Source organism: Eptatretus burgeri, chromosome 12 (genome assembly GCF_056783735.1).
Source record: "Eptatretus burgeri isolate ZD-2024b chromosome 12, Ebu_testis_v1, whole genome shotgun sequence".
Lineage (NCBI taxonomy): Eukaryota > Metazoa > Chordata > Myxini > Myxiniformes > Myxinidae > Eptatretus > Eptatretus burgeri.
In genome coordinates, this window is record NC_140972.1 from 68,143,328 (window position 1) to 68,167,467 (window position 24,140).

Below are 24,140 nucleotides of genomic sequence, written 5' to 3' on the forward strand. Positions count from 1 at the left end.
ATACTACAGAAAACTAAATTCATCCCGAATGATCACATATTTTCTGTGATAAATATTCACACTCACACCTCCACTGAGAGAAACACCGTGCCTTGAAGTAGAACAAAAGCTTTTGAATTAATCGAGCAATTCGCTCCGACTGTCATCATAGTTGTGACATGTTTATTCTGTTAGATATATAATAGATAAAATTCCATCATACCTATTGCCCCCCTATCCCCCACTTGTTTATACCTATAGTGGCCTGCAAAAGTATTTGCCCCCAACCCTCCCCCACTCCAAACTTTTCACATTTTGATGTCACCTGAGCTTACTTCATGATGCTTTCAAATCAAACTTAATACATGTAAGTAAAGTCTTCACAAACTACTCCAAAGTGACAAAGCTAAAAAATACAGATAAAATGTGAATGTTAGATTAACAAAGAAAATCAGATGATTCTCATTTGCAGAAGTATTCAAACCCTTCACCTCAATCATTTTAGGAGCAAACTACAAAAGCATTTGGTAGAGCACATATCTTCACCAGGCTGAACAGTTTACATTTTGTATCCTACTGATAGGCCGGATCTGGATCCGTACCTTAGCTAAAATCTAATCTGCTTGTTCTTGTTACCGACCCAACTCATCCACCTAATTTTGTCATAACTCATCCACAACTTTTTGAGATATGATATACATATAGTTTTTGGCCCGATCTCTCAATTTTAGAAATTAGGCATATGTTGACCTTTTGACCTTAAAATAACTGGTGGTTGAATGAATTGACCTGATATGCAAATCCTGTTCAAATTTCCAGTCAATTGGATGAAAATTGACGATTTTATAAATTGCAAGAAGTTGTTTACCTTTGGCCTATGTTGACTTTTTTGGAATATGCTGACCTCTAAAATAATTGGTGGTTGTTTTCAGTGAGCTGATATGAAAATCCTGCTCAAATTTCAAGTCAATCAGATGGAAATTGACAATTTTAGAAATTCAGCCAATGTTGACCTTTTAGCCAATGCTAAGCTCAAAAATAATAGTTGGGTGAATTCAGTCACCTGATCTGCAAATACTCTTCAAATTTCAAGTTAATCAGATGAAAATTGAGGATTTTATTAATACAGCTGGTTTTAACCTTTTGGCCTATGTTGACCTCAATCATAGTTGGTGGTTGAATTCAGTGACCTGATTGCAAATTATCTTCAACTTTGAAGTCAATTGGATGAAAATTGAGGATTTTCGAAATTTGAAAAAGTTGTTGACCTTTGGCCTATGATTAATTTTTGACCTCAAAAAGAAATAGGATTCTACAGCTCGGAGGAAATATACATCATGCTCAGAAATGCAAAGCAAGAGTTTAAAAGACCCTTCCCAAGTCCTTTTTTCAAGACTGCACTGTATAAGGTGTATTATGAACTCTCCAATTTGAGAGAATTTTTCGTCCTACCCAGTCCCGTCATCCTGAATGGCAAATTAAGTATCATGAGCTTCAGTGGTTTTCACATCATTGACATGTACTTTCTCTGGAAGTTATTAGTCCACTACCAGTTTCACCAGAGAGGACTATAGGTTTGCTTTCCATCTGTCCATCCGTCCGTCACGCCTGTGGTTTTTCAGAATTTTTTTCCCATACCCTGTAACATATTCAACTGAAACATGGTACATGGCTTTATTATGACAAGTTACAGAATAAGTTTGAGTTTCAGGGTGTGTCGTCAATTTTTCATAGAGTTATGCCTTCTTAGGACTTAGAAAATATCACATCAGTAGGGGACGTGTATTCCAAAGCAATTCAAGCTCTTGTTTAAAGTTGATATAATGCTTATCTAATTCAGGAAAATAAACTGGTCAATCTGTAGTACGGTATGGCTGATTGAATCAAACACGAGCAAGTAATGTACAAGAAATCTTTGACAATGGAAGAGGCCATTACCTTGCAGTTACATCTTCATCCATGTATTATCTATTTATATTAGTTATCTGTCACGTTATCCAAATATTTAACGAAAAAAGAATAAATTGAATTATTGAGCATTTTCTATTTTAACCGTTGTGTAATGTTTGTGAATAATTTGGAATTTTTGGTTCTCATGTTTTGTCGTTTATTAGCCTGGCCAGAGGAGAGGGCATTTATTACATTTGGTTCAGTTTGTTTGTCTGTCTGTCTATCCGCACACCATGTGCTCACGTAGGCCACAAATACCACCTGGTGGTACACAGTATTGTACGTTATCTTATTTTTTTCAACTGATTACCTCAATAAAGTATGTGCAATTACAATGTGAGTACATCTACAACGTAGGTACTATTACAATGTGAGCATGTCGATAAAGTTTGTATCGTACTATTTAGAATGTGAGTATGTCTATAAAGTACATACTATTAGAAGGTGCATACATCTAGAAAGTAAAGAACATGATTATATCTGTAAAAATACATATGAGAGCAAAGACCACACAAATGACACAAAAATGAATGATGATGTAAGAGTTGATATGTCGTATAAGTACGGCATTTGAGAAATGTCTATAATCACATTCATAATAAGAATAACGGTTATGATAAGAAATGATTTCAATCATTCACTGTTCGATCAGTATGAAGTTATTAAACCCACTCCATGTTGTTACAAAGCCGTAAGGCCATAGGGTCCAACAATGAAATTCATTGTTAGATTACTAGATTAGGCTACGTATGACAACTGGGTCGTCACTTTGTTCGTCTTTGGGATAGAGAAATTTCGAATTTGGCCAGTTTGGCAGCAAAGCAAGTTCATCAGCAAATAGGATGAAGGACAGTACATCAGTGGCTTTATTAAAATCATTCATATATATATATATATATATATATATATATATATATATATATATATATATATATATATATATATATATATATATATATATATATATATATATATATATATATATATATATATATATATATATATATATATATATGAAGACCACAAAGGGAAAACCAGAGATGTCACTTTTTATAAATTTCAGGGTTATTGCAGCTGCCAATAGTTGGCAACATAGGTTTCCTCTCACAATATTACTTTAACAAATAACCAGGGGTGTCACATAATTTATATGGTATGAAGTTTAGCCGTGCAATGAAAAAACAAGTGTTGTCAAAGCTGAACAAGTAGAAACCCAGAGTTGTCAGTACTTTACTCCTGGTTATCTCCCTTTCATTCATGTTAACGGTTCCACCATAATATTCAGAGTTGAGAAACTAAAAAATGAAAGGTTGGAAAACTTTCACAGCATAAACTCTGAGCACCACAATGGCATATTTGGTTATATCATGGGCTCCGTAGTTGGTGCATATCGTGGTTCAAGCCTGGTCAAACCTTTATTGTGACTTTTATGGGACCCACACCGTGGCTTAATGGTTAGCACGTCTGAGTACCCATCCTCATTCGATGTACCCACCGCCCAATCAACCTGCTTAGGTATATGAGGGAGTCACATGAGGTGACTTCGGCTATCGCGGGGGTGGTTTATCCTTGGTTTCCTCCCGGTTTTCCATCATATTAAGTAGTACGGAGTAAGAAATGGAGAATCCGTTGTCACATAAGCGAAATACCCTTGAGTATGGCGTTGAACACCAATCAAACAAAAAAACAATGACCGTTTAATGCTGAAAAAAAATAATCTGTGATCACCAAAGTCATGAAATGTATGCTAATAACCAACAAGCATGAATTTGCTACACATCCTGGGTTAAAATTGCATGGCAATTATAAAACAAGGGAAAAACCAGTGATGTCAGTTTGCAACATTGATTCGTTCTTTGCTCTTAAATTAAATAACACAGAAGCTTGGCAAATGCTACATGCTTAATTTGATCGGCCAATGATCACTCTTCCTTTGACTGGAAAAGAAATATATATATGACAGTTATTAAACAGTCCACCAAAGTCTTGAAACTTTGTTTTTCAGTTTCTTCAAAATTGACTTATCCTGACATCTCTGGTTCTCCCCTTGTGGTCTTCCTATATATATATATATATATATATATATATATATATATATATATATATATATATATATATATATATATATATATATATATATATATATATATATATATATATATTGGCTTGTCTGTTTGTTTGTCTGTCGTGTTATAACTTGAGAACAGATTAACGGATTTTAATAACTCAAACTATGGTGGATTCAGGGAACTTCCGGGAGTGTTTGTTATGAAAATTTTTTTTATTTTCATTTTGTTTTTTATGGATACATGGGCACAGTAACAAAACTGCAAATGCCAACTTGCGACGCTGGTTATCCTTGCACTCTGAATCCTTTTTTCTTATTGCTCTATTGATTAGCCATCACAGCAAAGATTGTTATTTCCGTCAGCAAAGTGACGGGTCTTATATTCTGGTATATAATAAACAAAAGTGGCAGGCAAGGATGCATCCTTGTGGAACCCCACAATTCACTGATCGCATATTGGATTCCAGACCATTTAACATCACAAATTGTTTTCTGGTTAACAGGTAGTTTTTAAACCATTCTAAGGCTATTCCTCTAATCCCATAATGTGAAAGTTGGTGTGAAAGAATGTCCTAATCAATTGTATCAAAAGCCTTGGAGAGGTCAAGGAAGACTCTAATTGTACTTGCAAATTGATCAATTGCTTACACCATTTTGTCGAGTAATATTAACAAGGTGTGCATGGTACTATGTTTTTCTCTAAAGCGAAATTGTGAATTACTAAAAATATTAGATTGTTTTAGAAATTTTACAGTTCATATATAAACAAATCTTTTCAAGTATTTTTTGAAAAAAAATCGTTAATAATGACATTGGATGATAATTACCAATGTCATGTGGTTTGCCATTCTTTAAAAAAAAAATCGTTTAAACTTTGGCAATTTTCATTTTCTCAGGGAGTATACCATTACATAAGGATGAATTTCTTCTGAACAATAGGGTTTGAATAATTTTGAGTAAAATAGTTTTCAAGAGGACATTACTTATTCCATCATTTCCTGCATTCTTTTAATTTATTTAAATAGGACAATGATTTTTTTAGATCAGACAATGTCTTATCTCAAGTTCATGAGTCGAAGTAAAAAATAATTAATTCAAATTCGGGTCCCCCAAAAAAGTTAGCAAGCAATCTATTTGTGGTGGGAATATTTTTTGCGAAGTTTTGACCAATATTAACAAAGTAATGATTTAAATGTTTGATAATGGGATTAGTGTCTTCAATTAAAACATAATTATTCTTTATCATTGCAAAAGAGGTATTTTTTTTTCTTTCCAAGCACACCATTTATTCTTTTCCAAGTACTATTTATGTCATTTTGACATTCAGTTATTTGCTTCATAAAATAATCCTTTTTTGCTCTCTGCAAAATGCTTGTAAAAATATTTCTATATTTTATGTACTTTTGATGAAATCGATCAGTTGGATTTGACCAATATTTATAATAAAGATTATTCTTCCAATTAATTGACCAAAGTAGAGATTCTGCAACCCAAAGGGATTTTGGTAGTTTTATATAATTTGAGTGTTTAATAGTCCACAATGGTATATTTTAAATATAAACAAAGGTAAAAATTTCCAGAAATTTGTCAAAGGATTCATTTATATCTTGCATATTAAAAAACCTCAGACCAATCAACTAACTTTAGACTTTGTTTAAACCTATTAAGAGTAACATTCATGGAAGATGTGGAGGATAGAGCGAAATGGAGACAGTTGATCCGCTGTGGCGACCCCTAACGGGAGCTAGCCGAAAGAAGAAGAAGAAGAAGAAGAAGAAGAAGAAGATTAATAGTAACATTAGTCAATTTATTTATACAAATCTTTGGGGAACAGTTATGGTGGTTACATAGGATACTGGGTGTACAAGCAAAAATTGGAAAGTGATCTGTTGTATCTGACAGAATAAGCCCTGATTCTGGATATAGATGAAAATTAGTAAAAAAAAAAAAATATTATCAACAAGAGAGAGATGTGATTTTTTTAAGCCCAAAAAGGGCATAACTCTGTGAAAAATTGACAAAACAAACTGAAACTTGTTCTGTGACTTATCATAATATAACCATGTACCAAGTTTCAGTTGAATATCTTAAAGGGTATGGGAAAAAGTCTGAAAAGTCACAGGTGGGATGGGCGGGCGGACAGACGGATGGACAGACAGAAAACAAACCTACAGTCCTCTCCGTTGAAACCAGTCAGGGACTAATAAGCTTAGCCGTTATCAACAATTCTTGCTAGTCTGGCTATGAGTGGTATATACGAAATTGAAAACATAATATCCAAAAGATTTTGTGTAAATGAGTTTGTATGACCAGCAAGTAGATTAAAGTCTCCCAAGAAGAAGCAATGAATACTTTCTAATATAGGATTCATTAACAAAGTTTGCAATTCGTTCAAAAAATTGATTTGGTTTGGCCAATATAAGACGCCAACAACAAAATTCTTTCTACCAAGATTGTCAATTTCAATAAATACTATTTCAAATGCACCATTCATATAATTCAATTAATTTCACATTTTATACTTATAGTTCAAAGAAATATACAAAACTAGTCCTCCCCCTCTATTTTGACAAGTATTAACAACCAAATTGTATCCTTGGAGTAAATGGAGTGAATGCTAATTGTCTGAGAATCACATTTCTGACAATCCTATAATGGAACAATTAAAATCAATTTTTTTCAAATAACATACTTAATTGCTCCAAATTTTTATTAACACTGCTTTAAAATCAATAAAGAAAAGTCATTTTTCCTATTTATCTTGAATTTTTTTAGCAAACTGAATACGAGTCGAGGGAGCGGTAGGCAGGAATTGGTGAGTGGGCACTGTATCTGATCAGTTTAGACTCTATATTTGCCTCTGAAACACGGCACTATTATAAAAGTGAATGCTAAAAATGCTTTCGTAAAAACGTAATTTCGGAAAAACAATCTACAACTTGATAGTCAGGTCACTGAGGGTGGAACCTTGCAAATGGGTATATACAAACTTTGTGGGGGGATTATTGTTCTATGAGATGTCTAGAACGATATAAGAGAGGGTGCCAAACTGGCACTACTGAGCATTTTTAAATATCCTTAAAAATCCAAGATAGTCACCACCAAATTGTTCAAATCTACTTATTGTCATATCTTTGCAAGTAGATATGATTAAAGACATGAATGAAATGCTTTTTGTACGTTTTCAGACAGAAGTAACTTTTTTCAAGGTGTGTCGGTGTGTCTGTCTCTCTTTCTCTCTGTCTCACTCTCACAAACATTTCTCTCTAATAGTTATAGTATCCATTGTAAATAAGGCATATTATAGTATCCGGATGTGTTCGAGCAGTGTTTGTGTCTGGACGGCTTGGTTCTGGATGCATCTGACAGGTTTTGTCTCTGAACGTGTCCAGGCGGTGTTTGTCTCTGGGCCATATTTATAGTATAACCAGTACAAAATGGATTTCAGACATTATTTTGTTTCCATCTTCATTGTTATTTGATGCAGAAACATTTTGATGACACAGTATGAATCGTAATTCATGCTCCACCACACTTCTGCCTTTCCTTCCTCTCATGTCAAGCTGTCTTCCTTTCCCCCACCCCTCCTCACTCCCACACCCCTCATCTCTCCCTTCCCTCCTCTCTCCCTCTCTCCCTCTCTTCCTACCCTCCCTCCTCTCTTCCTCCCCTCCTCCCCCACCCCTCTCTCTTCCCCCCAACTTTTTCTCCCCCCACCCCCTTTTAGTATTCCCTTTCAGCGAAGCGATGGGTGTTATTTGCTAGTAAACCAAAAATAATGTGGAGAAATAAAGGTTGTATATATTCCTACGTTCAAGGTTGCACCGAAATATGTCATTTGGCGACCTGACTATGAGACCATTTGGTAAGATAATAATGAATGCAAAGTTAATGCTGTAAATTTACATTATGGTAAAACTCTCCAAACATTTCAATGTGTGATGCCTCCATCTGGGGATGGCTCCATTTGATGAGTTGGTCCCTTATCAGTCTGCATGGTTCATAATCTTTTACCATGCCAGAAACCCATGAACCTGCGGCTGTCAGCATTCCCACGTGAGCTCCCTTCATGTGAATGTTTCGCACTTGGCCTACACTATGGATGAGGGACTGGGAAGACATGAAAACATGGAGTCTTGGCCTAACCCGTGTAATTCCTATAAATATAAAACCGTGCATATTTGAACTGCTCTGTGAAGACAGAGCAACAAACAGTGCTGGGAAAATCATGTGTACTGCAATCCATGGAGGGAGTTTCAAAGGTTTAATCTGCAGAGAAGGGGAATTAATAAAATAAATATTTCATTTCAACTGAAATAAACTCACAAACATCCATTTGATGTTCAATCATGAAAAATCGATTATTCTTGCATCATATCGTTTTTGTTTACCTTGTAAATATATATCTTTGGAAAGTATTTTGTAAATACATAATTGTATAGAAAATATCACGTGATCGGTATTTCTCAGTCCCCTCCTCCGCTTAGACCCCTCCAATAACTGAACATGATGTACACATGACCATCACATGTCAATCTGTGAAATGAGTAGTTTCAAAGCACTGTAATGTTTGTGTGTGTCACCCTTTACCACAAGCAATATGTGTGCACTAGCTTAATTGAAGTAATCACATAATTCAGAGAAACCTAGTTATTTCATTTATAACTACTAGAACGTGCCCGTACGTGCAAAAAAAAAAAAAAAAAAAAAAAAAAAAAAAAAAAACTTTCAAACCGCGAGCCAGAAACAACAACCACACAGGCCGTTCCTTCGCTCTCGCGTGCCTGTACGTGCATGGCCATACGTGCGTGCCCATACGTGCGTGGCCGTACGTGCAAACCAAAAAAATAAAATAAAATAAACTTTCAAACCGCGAGCCAGAAACAACCACACAGGCTGTTCCTTCGCTCTCTCTCGTGCCCGTACGTGCATGCCCATACCTGCGTGCCCGTACGTGCAACCCCCCTGCCCCCCCCAAAAAACTTTCAAACCGCGAGTTAGAAACAACCACATAGGCCATTCCTTCACTCTCGTAAACGACGACTGGATTGGGGCATTGTGTTTATCTATAAATGCGCATAAGAAATCGAGAAATTATTAGAATACAGTAAGTCATCACTATCCGGAAGTGGTGCGTGCCCGTACGGAATGTTCAGATGCATTCCACGAATTATTGCTTGTATTGAAGTAACAACTGCTGTGATACTTGCACATACAGAGTTAATTAAAATCAAAATTAAAATCAAGTTTACCTCCCTGTCTTTGCTTTCCATGACATTCGCTGCCATTGACCTTTGCCACTCCTATGCCATGGTAACTAAGCCACCGATGCTCATCATAACCGGCACGGCACGTGACGTCATCGTTGGCCGGCCGCGCACTGGCCTACGCAGCCACCTGCCTTTCATTGGTTGATAAATAAATGGCCATAACTTTGGAAGCACTTGTCCGATTAATATCAAACCTTGAAAAGGCACATCCACAGGGCCCCAGCAATATACCTGGCAAGCTTCAATTAGATCGGACCAGTGGTTGTCGAGAAACAGCGGTGACGGTCACACACACACACACACACACACACACACACACACACACACACACACACACACACACACACACACACACACACACACACACACACACACACACACACACACACACACACACACACACACACACACACACACACACACACACACACACTGCTGGAATTATAGATAGATACGAGTAGGGGTACACAGCGTTTCCTGGTTGCATTCTAATCCTGTTGGCATTTTGAAGAAATCGAATTTTGTTTTTTTGTAGGGGCCTAAAACATCTCCCTACACTCATTAAGGAATGAGGTCGGGGATCATTTTGTGGGGGCCTAAAACACCTCCCTATCCCAACAAATGAATGAGGTAGGGGATCATTTAATATTACCTCTCACTGAGCTACAAAGGCTTAGGCACCAAAGAGCGATTTCTTTCAAAATTTCCAAAAAGATGATTTTGTTTCACCTGAAAACACTTCCCGGCACTCACTAATGAACCTCTGAAAGTTTGACAAAGATCCGTTTAGCCATTTCTAAAAAAAATGGTGTGTCTGTCTCACTTTCTCTCTGTCTCACTCTCACTCTCACACACATTTCTCTCCTAGTTATAGTATTCATTGTAAATAACACATATGGGTCTACTTTAAATTCTACTTATGTTTATGATGTTTCTTCATAATTGAAGCACCATAGCACCCCTTTTGTCCAACAGGGTGGGACAGAGGTTGTGTTTGTCCTCAAACTTGTCGAGTCTGGGTTTGATTTCCAATCTGACTATGAACTATCCAAAAATGGTGTCTCGAAGCAGGGGTTGCATCTCACATCCTTGTTCGGATGGACGTTAAGCTGAATATCCATTCTGCTAGCATTTGGTTTATGAACATCAAAGATCCCACGGCTTGTGTTTTTAGTGAAGAGTTGGTGAAGTATTGCCGCACTCTGGACAAATTCCAAACTCCTGCCCCATGATAGCGCTGCGAAGGTAAAGACAACACACCCAGTGTAATCTTTACCATGAGACTGCTTTGACAGCACTGCACCTGTCTTTGGGCACTTGACATAACAGCTGGAGTACACGAGGATGCTATGCTCTACGGTGTGATGCTTCTCCATGGCACTTCACTGGAATATCAATTTATCGCCAATTCAGATGCAGTTGCGGAAAAAGAAACCCCATAAGACGAGACAGCTCAGAGGCAAGTGCATTATCGACTCAATCGCATGAGGATATTGCACCTATCCTCGCCCACTACCTATTTCATGTCTTTCCCATCACACTCCTCCTTATACTAACCCACTTACAAAGACAGTAATGAGCTGTCTTTTTATGCAGAGGTGGAACACTTGATTATTTCACCCATAACTCCTGTCATGTCAGTTGCTGCTCACTTGAGCCTATACTACTGAATAAAACACAAAATGTAATTTTAATGCAACTGTTATCATTTGGAAAATATAATGCAATACTTGTTTTGTGCTCACATGTTGGGCTAGTAAAAAATTCCTATGCACGAGTAAATGTTTATAGTTATGAGCCCAGCAGGTTAATAATAGCATTTTGAAGTTCACATCCTCGGGCCGACAGGATGGCCTTGAAGTAGGCACACTCATCTCTAAGCTATCTAAAGCCCCTGTCACACCTTGACGATTTAGCCAGCGTATGGCAACGTATCAAAATTTATCTAAAACGCTGGTGTACGCTGAACTATTGATGTTTTTTTCAGTTTTGCGCGTATGCATAACGTATGAGTAACGTACACAGAACGTTTCGATAACTTATACCAACGAATGCTTAGCGTGTTGTCGGCGTTCATAACTTATGCCCAATGATAGTCTAACTTATGCATAGTGCGCGGCAGAGTATCGCCGACGATCATGTGGCGTAGCCTATTAAAAGGCTGCCACTCAACAATTCAAATCATAACCACACTAGACATCGAAGTGTCAACATCACCGTCATGCCGAAGAAAACTTCGAAGAACTCTTCGTTACGGAGTTCCACCATGAGCTGGTCATACATGCCAAACTGCCGTCACCTCCAGATCCATGGTCTCACCCAGTTCCTTCTCCTCCATTCACCTCTTCTTCTCCTGGCTCTATTGGCACGCAACTGGAACAGTGTCAAATCGATGAGGTCATGTTGATGTTGGAGAACAGCCAGTAGGTATTGTCGTCTCAGCCTTGCCGGATCCTCCATCTCTCGGATGACATGGACATCTACTCACTATGGAGTCTGAAACACTGACGGTTTCCTCCTGTGAACCCCATTTTTATATACCAATTCCCTTAAACGCTGTCAATACGCCATTATACGGTAGCTGTAAGTTAGAAACACGTTCAGTAAGTTCTGTGGTCATCAGGAAGACGTCAAATACTTCTACATATGTCAATGTGCATTGGAGATACGTTACACATAGGTTCAAAGCACGTTACTCATAGGTTAGAAATAAGTTTCGGGTATGCTAGACATTACCTCGATGTATTTCGACTTATGAGTAACTTACAAGTAACGTGTGTCAACGATCGCATAACGTGCCTACAACTTATGGCCAGTGTATGCGGAACGTGCGAGTCATACGCTGGCATACGTCGAAAAATTTTGAGCATGCACAAAATTTGTCGACGAGCTTGGCATACTACGACGTATGCCAGCGTGCTCGTAACGTATACAAAACTTACCCTGTGTGCTAGCGTATTTGCCAATTTTTCATACGTCGGCATACGTTGGCTAAAACGTCAAGGTGTGACAACCCCTTAACCTGGGTATAGATTCGCCACCCAGCTATAATTAACAGTCAGGTGTTTCACAGGCAGGGTGATTCATCAATGTGTGTGACGTCCCTTGGATGGACATTGAATGGCTGTCCCGTCTGCCAGCATTTGTTGGTGGAAGTTCAAGATCTCATGGTGTCCTTCGCGAAGAGTAGGTGAGCTATCACCGGCACCATTGACAAATTTCAAATTCCTGCCCAAACAAGTCGAACGCGAGGTGAGATATCTGGTTTGTGAAGACTATGCTCTACGGTGTGATGCTTTTCCATGGCTCTTCACTGGAATATCAATTTATCGCCAATTCAGATGCAGTTGCGGAAAAGCTTCCCTCAGCCGACCCCACAAGAAAAGGTGTGACAACGGTGGCTGTTAAATAATAATATTAATAATAATAATACAAAAGGTAGGACCACGAGACCTGTAGCTTATGTTGTAACCAAAATTTGATAGCATTCTGACTGGTGGTCTGGAGAAGAAGATTGTTGAAGGACTTACGTGATTTTCCAAAAAAAAATTGATTAAGTCGGCCATTTTGACACACTTCTGGTCATGTGATCGACATGACCTCCACTATTTAACATCCCTACCTTGGCGGCCTGGCCTAATGTTTTAACCCAATTTGGTAGCATTCTGATTAGTGGGTCTGGAGAAGAAGATTTTTGAAGAAATTTACTGTCAGACATTTTGACATACTTAGTCATGTGACCGGAACGACCTTTGCAATTTCTGTTGCCAGTCAGGAGAGGAACGTTGCAACAAAATTTCAACCGGATCGGCCCAGCGGTTTGGCCGGAGAAGTCGAAATAGGAGACGGCATGCGATGACAATACCTTATCTGGAATTTAAATTCCAGATAAGCTTATAAGTTCAGATCCTGTTTTAAGAAAATCTGTCAGATTCACCAATCAGATAAAGGTGAGGAGGTCCTCAGGCTTGTTGAGGAGCCTGTGGTTCAAGCATGGAGATTTTCCTCTTCCTTTGACCAGATGTCACTCTTATTTTGATGTGGCAGTCTATTGAGTACCCAGAGTTAGGGCAGAGCTTATTGGAGCATCGTCCATAACTTCTGCCAAATGTCAGGTAATATATGATAAAGATGAGGGCGGATGCTGGTGTGTCTGAGCAGGTGAGAACTTTAAAGCGGAGAGTGATGTCAAAGTGATTCCTTCAAGTGAAGCAATGAAATGACAATATTGTTACTGGCCGGGCGTCAGCCGCCAACCGACCACTCTGAACGGAGGCGCAAGTTGAGTCGGCCCGACCGATCGCCCGGAAAACTCCGAGCTGCGGGTCCTTGTACAAGAACCGAAATACGCCAATCAGCAGATCACGTAGGGTAGGGTCGATTGCCAATCTTCAATTTACCTAAATACCCACGTGATCCAACTACCGGGGTATTCCACCCTCGACGGAACTCGTACGGAACAAACCGCCGAGGCGAGCTTGTCCGTGCGCGATTCCGAGCGGAGCGGCATAATCGCCGAGAACCGTTGGTCCAAATGTCCCCCTATTACGGCAAACCAACGGCTTTCTAACTCCCAACACACTAAATGTTCAGTCAATGAGGGAATGGACGCAACGAGCAGGTTTACATTCACACAAGGACATTTATTATAATGAAACACGAATGCAATTAAATAAGGCAAAACACGTATGCAATTATACAAGCAACAAAAGCACGACAAAAGAACTACAACCGTCTACTCATTATGTACAGTGATTTACACTTAACAGAAGTTCCTACTTATTAGACGGGCCCACGGATACGCGCGCGCGCGCACACACACACACACACACACACACACACACACACACACACACACACACACACACACACACACACACACACACACACACACACACACACACACTAAATGGTGGCTGAGGCCTTTAATCACGGGCTCCAGCTCGGAGGACAGGTGAGCTGAAACTCAGAGCTTGACTCGAACCTTTCCACCTCGTGTGGTCTTCAACTTGTCCGGACCTGGGCTCCAGCGAGAGTGAGCTGGATCCAATCGCCACGATCCTTCCCGAGCTCCCGCGAATCCTCCCGCGCTTCTCAACACGTGCTGGTGAGACGAGGCGCCGATCCTTCCTGTCGATTGTCGCTTCCCGAGGATCCAACTCCAAGAAGAGGCCGATGCGTCACACCAAGCCGGGAAACAAAATGGAGAAAGAAAAGCTCTTCGAACAAAGAAGAAGAGGAAGAAGCCTCCACTCGCAGATCGAGCCGAACAACTGGCTCAAGTTCCTTCCAAAACAAAGCAGCAGCCGAAGCTCACCGAGCCAGCCGAAGAAAAAAGCTTCCGAAGGCCTCAAGCCAAGCAAGCCAAGCAGGACCCGATGGCCTGCTGAACGACTGCTCTCTCCAAAGCAAAAAAACCTTACTCCTCCCACGGGACTCAGCACACGAACTCAGCCCTACCATGGGACTCCCACACAAGCAAAGAAAAGATGTCCTCTTTATCCTTTGTAACCCCTCCCCCGCATCCGGCGTGACTCATGCCCTCGTGATCCACCCCCCCCCCCGCTCAACCACGGGTGGGAGGGAGTTGTTGACGTCACCACAGGGTTCTTCTTCCTCTTAGCAGAAGAGGGGGAGGGACGTCTCCATTGTTCGCTCCCTAACTATTAAATCGATCCGCAGCGCATCTAATCAATTTCAAAGCATTCAAACAATGGAAGGTGAGCTATCTAGGGAACATGCACTTATCGACATAGCTGACTAAGGGAACCTGTATGTTGTGTGCAATTGAATTCCAAATTCGTAACACTAACTCCTCCCCTTTTTACAGACTCGTCCCGAGTCGTCAAATTTTCATGTGACCAGCATGTGTAAGTTTTCCCCGAGTACGTTCTACCTTCGGATCCCTGAGTGCGACATTTCTTTAAACGTGTCCCAAAAATAAATAACCTTAATACGCTGCGTAACTAACGAAACAAACTCTCACAGACTCATTCGGACAACTTAACTAAAATTGCTGGCGCTAAAACAAACATGCAGGCGGGGGTTCACGTATTTGCAATTTTAACTTATCAATTACATTACACTAACCATGGCCCAGGACTTGTGATCTGTGAAAGGGGAAAGGCAAAAGTCATAGCAAAGTCTTTGGTGCAGGGGAATGGATGGAGATGGTCGCAAAACACAAAAAATGGACTGGATGCACAGGCTGCCTGCAGGGCAGTCCTCACAAAACTGGATGGTCCTGGCGCGCATGGTGATGGATGGACAAAGTGGCAAACGCAAACAAGGGCTAGCAGGCATGGGGTCATGGCAGAGGCAGGCAACTAGGCATGGCAAGGCAAGTCCATGCAGAACAGACGGCTACAGCACAACAGGCCGACAGATGAAGCTGGCTGGCCTCTGGTGTGGTTCCATCAGGTCTGGAGGGAGTGCGGTGGTGCCGGCCGCACTGAAGGCGGGCTCGGACCTAGCCTACTGTCATCGTCCCCCCCCCCCCACTCTATCGCCTTTGCCTGTCTCTGTCCAGACCCGCTCCCTTAATTTGCCACAAAAACAACAAAATTTAGCCCCTCTTTATTTTTATAATTGTCTCCCTAACCCCCTTTATTGTCTTTGTCCGGCCAGCCTATCATGTCCACTTGCCTACTCCCAACCCCTACGTTCCCTCTCTGGAGGTGAATAGGGAGAGACTAGCGTCCTGTCTCGAGGCCCAACGAAACCTCAGAATGGCCTCCTCAGAGTTCAGCGATCTACCAAGGTGAGTCCAGCGGCCTACAACGAGCGAAGGGATGGATGGTGCGAAGGGGTACATCTCCTATCTACCCTAACATTCATCAACCTGAAACTACCCCGGGGCTTTCCAAAAACGCCTCACACTTTAAAACAAGTGAAATCCTTCAATACAGCGCGTGTGGTGAAGCAAATGAGTACACTAATGTTAAAAATATGCAATTTATGCTTTTTCAGTTGAAAAACAATTAAAAAGCGTACTTAATATTTGAAATGTAAAAATCTTATTATTGTGATAAGCACCTTCATATATAACAGAAGGAATGAAATCGTTTGATACAGCGTGGCAGGGAGCTGCAAAAGAATGATGTGTGTGTGTGTGAACCGTTTTTACAGCCATTTTTCCCTGCTGTGCAGGGGTTTGGCTTTTTGTGAGGCAATGTTTTATGGCCGGATGCCCTTCCTGACGCCAACCCTGGTCGCCTCTTACGACACACAGGGATATGGTACACCTATTCTAACCGGGGCATACACCGGGACCAGTACACTGGCACTCATTTCGCCGACCTCGGAAGGATGACAGGCTGAGTCAACCCCCTGGTGTTAATTCAGCAGCCAACGGGGCTTGAACTCAGGACACTGGGATCCCAAGCCGCCACCCGAACCACTAAGCCAACACCAGGCTTCGCAAAAGAATGATGGCACAAGAAGAACTTGGTTTCAGCGTTCGACGTTCGGCGCAAATGACGTCTTTCGTTCGTTCGTACATGAGGGGCGCGTTTCTTCGTTTTTTTCCGTCAAGCAATAAATTTAATGGTTTTCAAATATATAACACATTAGTTTCACAAATTTCCATTGAAATACTTGGGTATTTCCGTCAATTGTAGCCATTTCCGTCGAGGTTACGCACTGCATCTACCGGACGGCCGTCATTGGCTGACTTGAGGCACGTGGGGGGGGGGGGGACACACCGGAGACGCCGGACCCACCGGAGACGTGGTCGACGACACCGGGGACATTTCAAACTCGGTGCAATTGTATACAGCGCAAGCGCTGTAGTATGGATTGTGACAATGTATTAAAAACATTTTGTTTTGAAATTCCAAAATTTCTGGTAGTTCAGTTGCCAAGATATAATCATGGTTCAATTTCACAGACAAGTGATAGGACAATATGTCACCATTCATGATAATACTGTCCAAATCGTGTTGTTTCCATAATTGGAAAGGTTTGATTTTCGACAACATTATACTGGTTACAGAATTAGGAACACATTGCTTTCCAGAAGAATTTGGAAATAATTCAAGATGTCCCTGGTTGAAAGAACCACTTATCACTTTGCCACCAATATCTGCCATAATTGTTCTTGTTCAGCGATGATGTTCCAAAGTCTAATGAGTGTGATCGGATGAGGGATTATCCACACATGACTGGTTGGTAATTGATCGGTTTTTAGTTCTATCCTGGTGGATTCTTTTGTGTATTTATGTTGTGTTGAGCCAATGGAGTGTCCGGGCCATCCCTACTTTAGAAGTTTACCGATTTCTTGATATTCATAACAAATTCAGGTCCAGCCTTGTAGACCATTGCAGTTGGAAAAGGGCTGAACATCACATTGAGTGCGTGCTTCGCGATGCGGCACCCCTGCGTCACCAGGACAGCCGTTCACAGTGAGATCACATTCCCACGGAAATCAAATTTTCACAAATATCGATGAAGACTCCGCGGATGAAGAAAATGTCGAAAGCTGTCACGGAAGCTTTTTAACGTTGATCAAAAAAAGAAAATCGTACAAATTAAAATAAGGAGAAAAATATTATTATTATTAATGACGCAGTGAAGTGATTCGGGTTATGAAACAGATACCTGTGTGTTGAAAGTGGATCCGAAGAGAAGAATTCCTTCCGTTGCTCCACGTTTCAACCAATCAAAACGACGCATCGCCTTTCCTCCTTGGTCATTACCATCTGTCAGAGGTTATCGCCACCTCTCCACTACTTTGACCAATCAAAGCTCGCTCTGATCCAGAGCTTGTCAGAATGCAGCACGAGGTACATCGCCGAACGTGATTGGTCCAATGGTGTCACGTGCCGCCGAGGATTGGCGATGCAGCATGAGGTACATCACGAACATGATTGGTCCAGTCCTGTTTGCTGGAATCCTCGTGCATAACACCGCCCACACAACACACGTGGTGTCCTTTGACCAATCAGGAGCAGTGCAGTTGCAGTATCGTTTCCTTCAGCTCGATTAGTCTTGTCCTGCACATGATGTTTTCGTTTTTTTTTTTTCGTTCTTGTTGAATCTGAGGAGATTAGTTTTTCGTTCTTGTTGTAAGTAAATTTAAACTACGAATGCATGACGAAACACTTGTTTATGGCTAATATTAAAGAGAATGATGACAAAAGAAGAACTTCGCTTTCGACGTTCGGCGGGAAATGCCATGGTGGACGGAAATGACGTCTTTCGTTCGTTCGTTCGTTCGTTCGTTCGTTCGTTCGTTCGTTCGTTCGTTCGTTCGTTCGTTCGTTCGTTCGTTCCTTCGTTCGTTCGCACATGAGGGGAGCGTTTCTTCGTTTTTTTCCGTCAAGCAATAAATTAAATGGTTTTCACATATATAACACATTAGTTTCACAAATTTCCATTGAAATACTCGGGTATTTCCGTCAATTGTCGCCATTTCCGTCAAGGTTACACACTGCATCTACCGGACGGCCGTCATTGGCTGTCTTGAGGCACATTGTGGGGGGGGGGACGGGACACCGGACCCACCGGAGACGTGGTACTGGTGGTAGACGACACCGGGGACATTTCAAACTCGGTGCAATTGTATACAGCGCATGCGCTGCAACTATCAGTTCTAAAAACAATGATTCCCTTCTCCTGTGTTGGTGTCCATTATAAATTTGGGCCTTGCCCTCGCACAATTTCCTGGCTGAGCAGCGTGGCTCAACTGGCAGGAACTCCCCCTCTGCCGAACTCTAACCATGGCACCCCATGCCCGCAGGCTGCCTCCGAGCCGAGCTGCTCCCTATAAATGTGGGGGGTTGCCCTCTCTGGCATTGCACCCCTCCGATGCCCACGTGGCGTGTTGATGCCCCGGGTCCCTTTCCGAGGGTCGCCCATGCCCATTACACTGCCCCCGTGGCATTCTGGCGCGAGGGGTCCCGTTTCCGACGGGTCGCCTGTGCCCACTACTCTATCCCGGCCCCTCTTGGGCCCTTGGCCTACTCTGGCCGACTTGTCCGGTGCCTGGGGTGCCCACTAAACAAATACTCAACTTTCCACAGCCACGCTCCCAGCCGGTCCATGAACTCTTGCACCCCTCCAAACGGGTTTCGTGCCTTCTCTCGACACCAACAACAAAACGACCTCCTCTTAGGAAATTTGAATAACCCACTAGATAATATTAAACTGACCCCGGGGTCACTTGGGTGGGAATCACACCTCCCCCCAACCAGTCATTCGCTCCACTCGCACACTTGGGCCCACTGTCCCAGACTCATTCCTCACACACTTTCCATTTCGCAACTCACACCAACACTCCACACTGCCATCCTTCTAACTAAATCCCCTGACTAACTCGTGCTCCCTCATCATCCCTTAAAACTCATGTACATTCCATTTACTCTACGTAGCTAAGCTAAGTCTCCACTACACATTTTCAGTCTGTCCGTGTCTCCAAAATCCAACAATTCCATTTCCTAAATCTAAACTAAAATCCCTCTAACTAATCCATTCCGCGGGCTCCATGAGGTACAACCCATGTCCCCATGAAGCCAGTCTCACTAACTCTAACCCATCCTCCTAACTCGTACTTCCTGCGCCCCCAACAAGGGGGTCTTCCACCCCTTGCCTGGGAATCCTGTTCACCCGAAGCGAGGCTTGCTTTTCTCAACTCTTTTTTTTTTCATAATGCACACCACCAGCGCAGCAGTTCACAGCCGCGCTCTATTTCTATGACGTCATGGCAGCTGCTTGCGCCCCGCGTACCTCGTGCACCTCGTCCCTCTTGGACGGTACCTCCTCTTCTTCTTCTTCTTCTTTCGGCTGCTCCCGTGAGGAGTCGCCACAGCAGATCATCCGTGTGATCCGCATCGAGATTTGGCACATGTTTTATGCCGGATGCCCTTCCTGACGCAACCCTGGTTGCCTCTTACGACACAGGGATATGGTACACCTATTTAAACCAGGGTATACACCGGCCCAGTATACTGGTACTCATTTCGCTGACCTCGGAAGGATGACAGGCTGAGTCAACCCCCTGGTGTATAAATTCAGTGGCTCAACGGGGCTTGAACTCAGGACCTTTTGGATCCCAAGCCGCTGCCCGAACCACTGCGCCAACACCAGGCTCGTCCCTCTTGGACGGTACCATCCGGCAGGAATTCCCCTCTGTTGGATTCCAAACACACGTGCAGCCATGACGTCCCTCTGCGCATCTCAAAGCAAGCCCCGCGTTTTGAGGGGTTCCCCACGCGAACGCATGTGCTCTGCTCGTCGGAGCTTTACAAACACGCTCGCGTGGAGAACCCATCCGGTCCAAATTCCGAATCCAGCCTTGCTTCTGTCCGTCTGCGGGATCGGCTAACATCCACCACTGGCGTTTCCGGACCGGGTTTCACCTACGCAGCCGCGCACGTGGCGGCCTTGTGCGTGGCACAGCACGGACCCTGCGCTCGCTGCTGTGCAAACCCGGAACGGTGCTCAAAACAGCTACGGCCGCAACCCGGCCCATGTCCTTCGTCTGGTCCCGTCGTCATCGCCGTTCAACGCACACACTCCTGCGTGCCACGACACTCACACACTCCACCATGGCACTCGGACACGGGGATGCAGTTGCGTCCTCCCGCATACCGACTGTCATCTCCCTCACGTACAGCGACCTCACACACGCTGTCTCTCTCACACACACCATACTACTCACACAATGCGTGCTTTCCAGCACGCATTTCGCCACACTCGTAACACCGGGACGACCACGCTGGGGATTTTCGTCACCACAAGGGTTCCCGGGGCCTTCATACTCCCCAAGCTTCATGTGCACCTGTCAGCAGCACTCGCCCCCTCTGCCTCGTTCGGCACGACCGGACCCACCTGGTCGAGATCCGCCTCAAGGGGGCACATTTCCTCCCTTCGTTCCTGAAGGAGGCTCTCCTGCTGCTTGCATCAGGTCCCAACACATTCCTCAAGCTCAACCCCATTGTCCCTCACTACCTCCATGTGTGCGTGTTCGTCCTTTGTGTCGTGTTTATCGTGTAGTCGCTTCTCTACCGTTTCTACCTCCCGTGTCTCTGTTATTCCTTTTGTTATTTCCGTCGTCTCTACGTGTCTTGCCGTACACGTCTCCATCACCTCTGTGTCCATCACCTTTAATTTTTCCCTCTGTGTCACCGTCACTTTCTCTGTCACCTGCACGAGTCTCATCTTCCACGTCCCCCGTATTACTTTGTCCTCCACCGCGGGGCCGACACAGTCCACACTCCCCCTCAGCTCGCTCACTCCAGCACGTGGCGCCGCCATTTTGAGCTCCACTACCCACGTTTCGCTCCTCGCAACTGCCATCACTGCCTTTTGCGCAGCCTGGAGATTCCACTCGATGCGCTGCATCTCACCCCGCAGTTTTTGCATATTCTCATCCATGTTGTTTTTTACTTCCCTCATTTCCTTTGCGTTTTCTTTTAAATTCGCTTTCATTTCGTTTTTCATTTCGCTTTGAATTCCATCCATTTTGTTTCCCCATTCATTTTTCGTGTGTTGTATATTTGTTTCCATGTCACTTATTATCTTGCAAGCACTTTCATCCATTTCGCTTCCCATGCCATCCATCTTTGCCAGCAAAATTAACAATACCTGGCGCATAATGGGAGTGTCCTGCACGGTGATTTCGTCCTGAGCCATTGATTCTAACATTTCCAAATCCATTCCTAATCCCTCCTGCCCCTGCTCGCCTTGGCTGAACAGTTTACGTGCTGGGAATAAAATTTATAATGCTCGTAATTTTGGGACACGGGGGGGGGGGGGGGGGAGGGGTTTCCTCCGTATACCCCTGATCCGACTCCGTGAATTTTGCTACGGAGGCGGAGGGGGCCAAATCGCACTCCTGACAACCAATTGTTACAGACCGGGGGGTCAGCCGCCAACGAACCGCTCTGAACGGAGCCGCAAGTCGAGTCGGCCCGACCGATCGCCCGGAATTTAGATCGCCGCCAGGATAACTCCGAGCAACGGGTCCTTGTACAAGAACCGAAATACGCCAATCGGTAGATCATGTGGGGTCGGGTCGATTGCCAATCTTCAATGTACCTAAATACCCACGTGATCCAACTACGGGGTATTCCACCCTCGACGGATCTCCTACGGAACAAACCGCCGCGGCGAGCTTGTCCGTGCGCGATTCCGAGCGGCGTAATCGCCGAGAACCGTCGGTCCAAATATCCCCCTATTACGGCAAACCAACGGCTTTCTAACTCCCAACACACGAAATGTTCAGTCAATGAGGGAATGGATGCAACGAGCAGGTTTACATTCACACAAGGACATTTATTAAAATGAAACACGCATGCAATTAAATAAGGCAAAACACGTATGCAATTATACAAGGAACAAAAGCACGACAAAAGAACTACAACTGTCTACTTATTATGTACAGTCATTTACACTGAACAACAGTTCCGACATATTAGACAGACGTGTGCGCGCGCAAACACACACACACACACACACACACACACACACACACACACACACACACACACACACACACACACACACACACACACACACACACACACAACGGTGGCTGAGGCCTTTAATCACGAGCTTCAGCTCGGAGAACAGGGGAGCTGAAGCTCAGAGCTTGACTCGAACCTTTCCACCTCGTGTGGTCTTCAACTTGTCCGGACCCGGGCTCCAGCTAGAGCGAGCTGGATCCAATCGCCGCGATCCTTCCCGAGCTCCGCGAATCCTCCCGTGCTTCTCAACACGTGCCGGTGAGACGAGGCGCCGATCCTTCCTGTCAATCGTCGCTTCCCCGAGGATCCAACTCCAAGAAGAGGCCGATGCGTCGCACCAAGCCAGGAAACAAAATGGAGAACGAAAAGCTCCACGAACCAAGAAGAAGAGGAAGAAGAGGAAGAAGCCTCCACTCGCAGTTCGAGCCGAACAACTGGATCAAGTTGCTTCCAAAACAAAGCAGCAGCCGAAGCTCACTGAGCCAGCCAAAGCAAAAAGCTTCCGAAGGCCTCAAGCAAAGCAGGACTCGATGGCCTGCTGAACGACTGCTCTCTCCGAAGCATAAAAGCTTACTCCTCCCACGGGACTCAGCACACAAACTCTGCCACAGGACTCCCACGAACTCAGCCCACGAACTCAGCCCGACCACGGGACTCCCACACGAACAAAGAAAAGATGTCCTCTTTATCCTTTGCACCTCCTCCCCCGCACCCGGCGTGACTCATGCCCGCGTGATCCACCCCCCCCCCCGCTCAACCACGGGTGGGAGGGAGTTGTTGACGTCACGCAGGATTCTTCTTCCCCGTCGCAGAAGAGGGGGAGGGATGTCTCCATTGTTCGCTCCCGAACTATTAAATCGATTTGCAGCGCATCTTATCGATTTCAAAACATTGAAACAATGAAAGGTGAGCAATCTAGGGAACATGCACTTATCGACATAGCTGATTAAGGGAACCTGTATGTTGTGTGCAATTGAATTCCAAATTCGTAACAACATAATATGTCGGGGACTTCAATTCATCATGAGGGAGGCTATGTGACGATAACATCTGGAGAGGGGAAAACCAATCTGCCTTAAGTTGTAAAAGTCTTGGGGGTAAGGTCAATGCCTCATTGCTGAAAGGGTAAATTATGCGGTGAATCACATTCAAACGAGCTTAGATGCCCAGTACAAAATTATACTGACGGACAGACTGACATCATATTGTGACAAGCACAGCTCACTAACTCAATGCGCACCTGAACCAGCTTGGTCATGAAATGATCCACGGTCCCAACTGCTTGTTATCCCCACTGAAAGTGAAAAAACAGCTCGGTAACATCAATGCCATTACAGTACTGTATGTACGAGTAAAAAGTAAATACTCCACTACTCCACGGGGTTTGTACGATCCTCCGTGACAGGG

At 43.4% G+C, this 24,140-nt stretch overlaps 1 protein-coding gene and 1 long non-coding RNA gene across 12 annotated transcripts in view; one reads left to right on the forward strand and one right to left on the reverse strand.

Annotated features, from left to right (window-relative positions):
* LOC147015838 (uncharacterized) overlaps positions 1–18,533 on the reverse strand; it is a 192,162-nt gene extending 173,629 nt beyond the window's left edge. For 4 of the 9 annotated variants that reach the window (XR_015049872.1, XR_015049871.1, XR_015049874.1 and 1 more), the window contains exon 1: positions 17,866–18,533. This is a non-coding gene — a long non-coding RNA (uncharacterized LOC147015838). The remainder of the gene's footprint in view (positions 1–17,865) is intronic. The other 5 variants (XR_015049877.1, XR_015049879.1, XR_015049873.1 and 2 more) reach the window with 5 other exon arrangements.
* Positions 1–24,140, forward strand: part of HTR4 (5-hydroxytryptamine receptor 4) — a 108,854-nt gene that overhangs the window by 62,796 nt on the left and 21,918 nt on the right. The window lies entirely within an intron of this gene.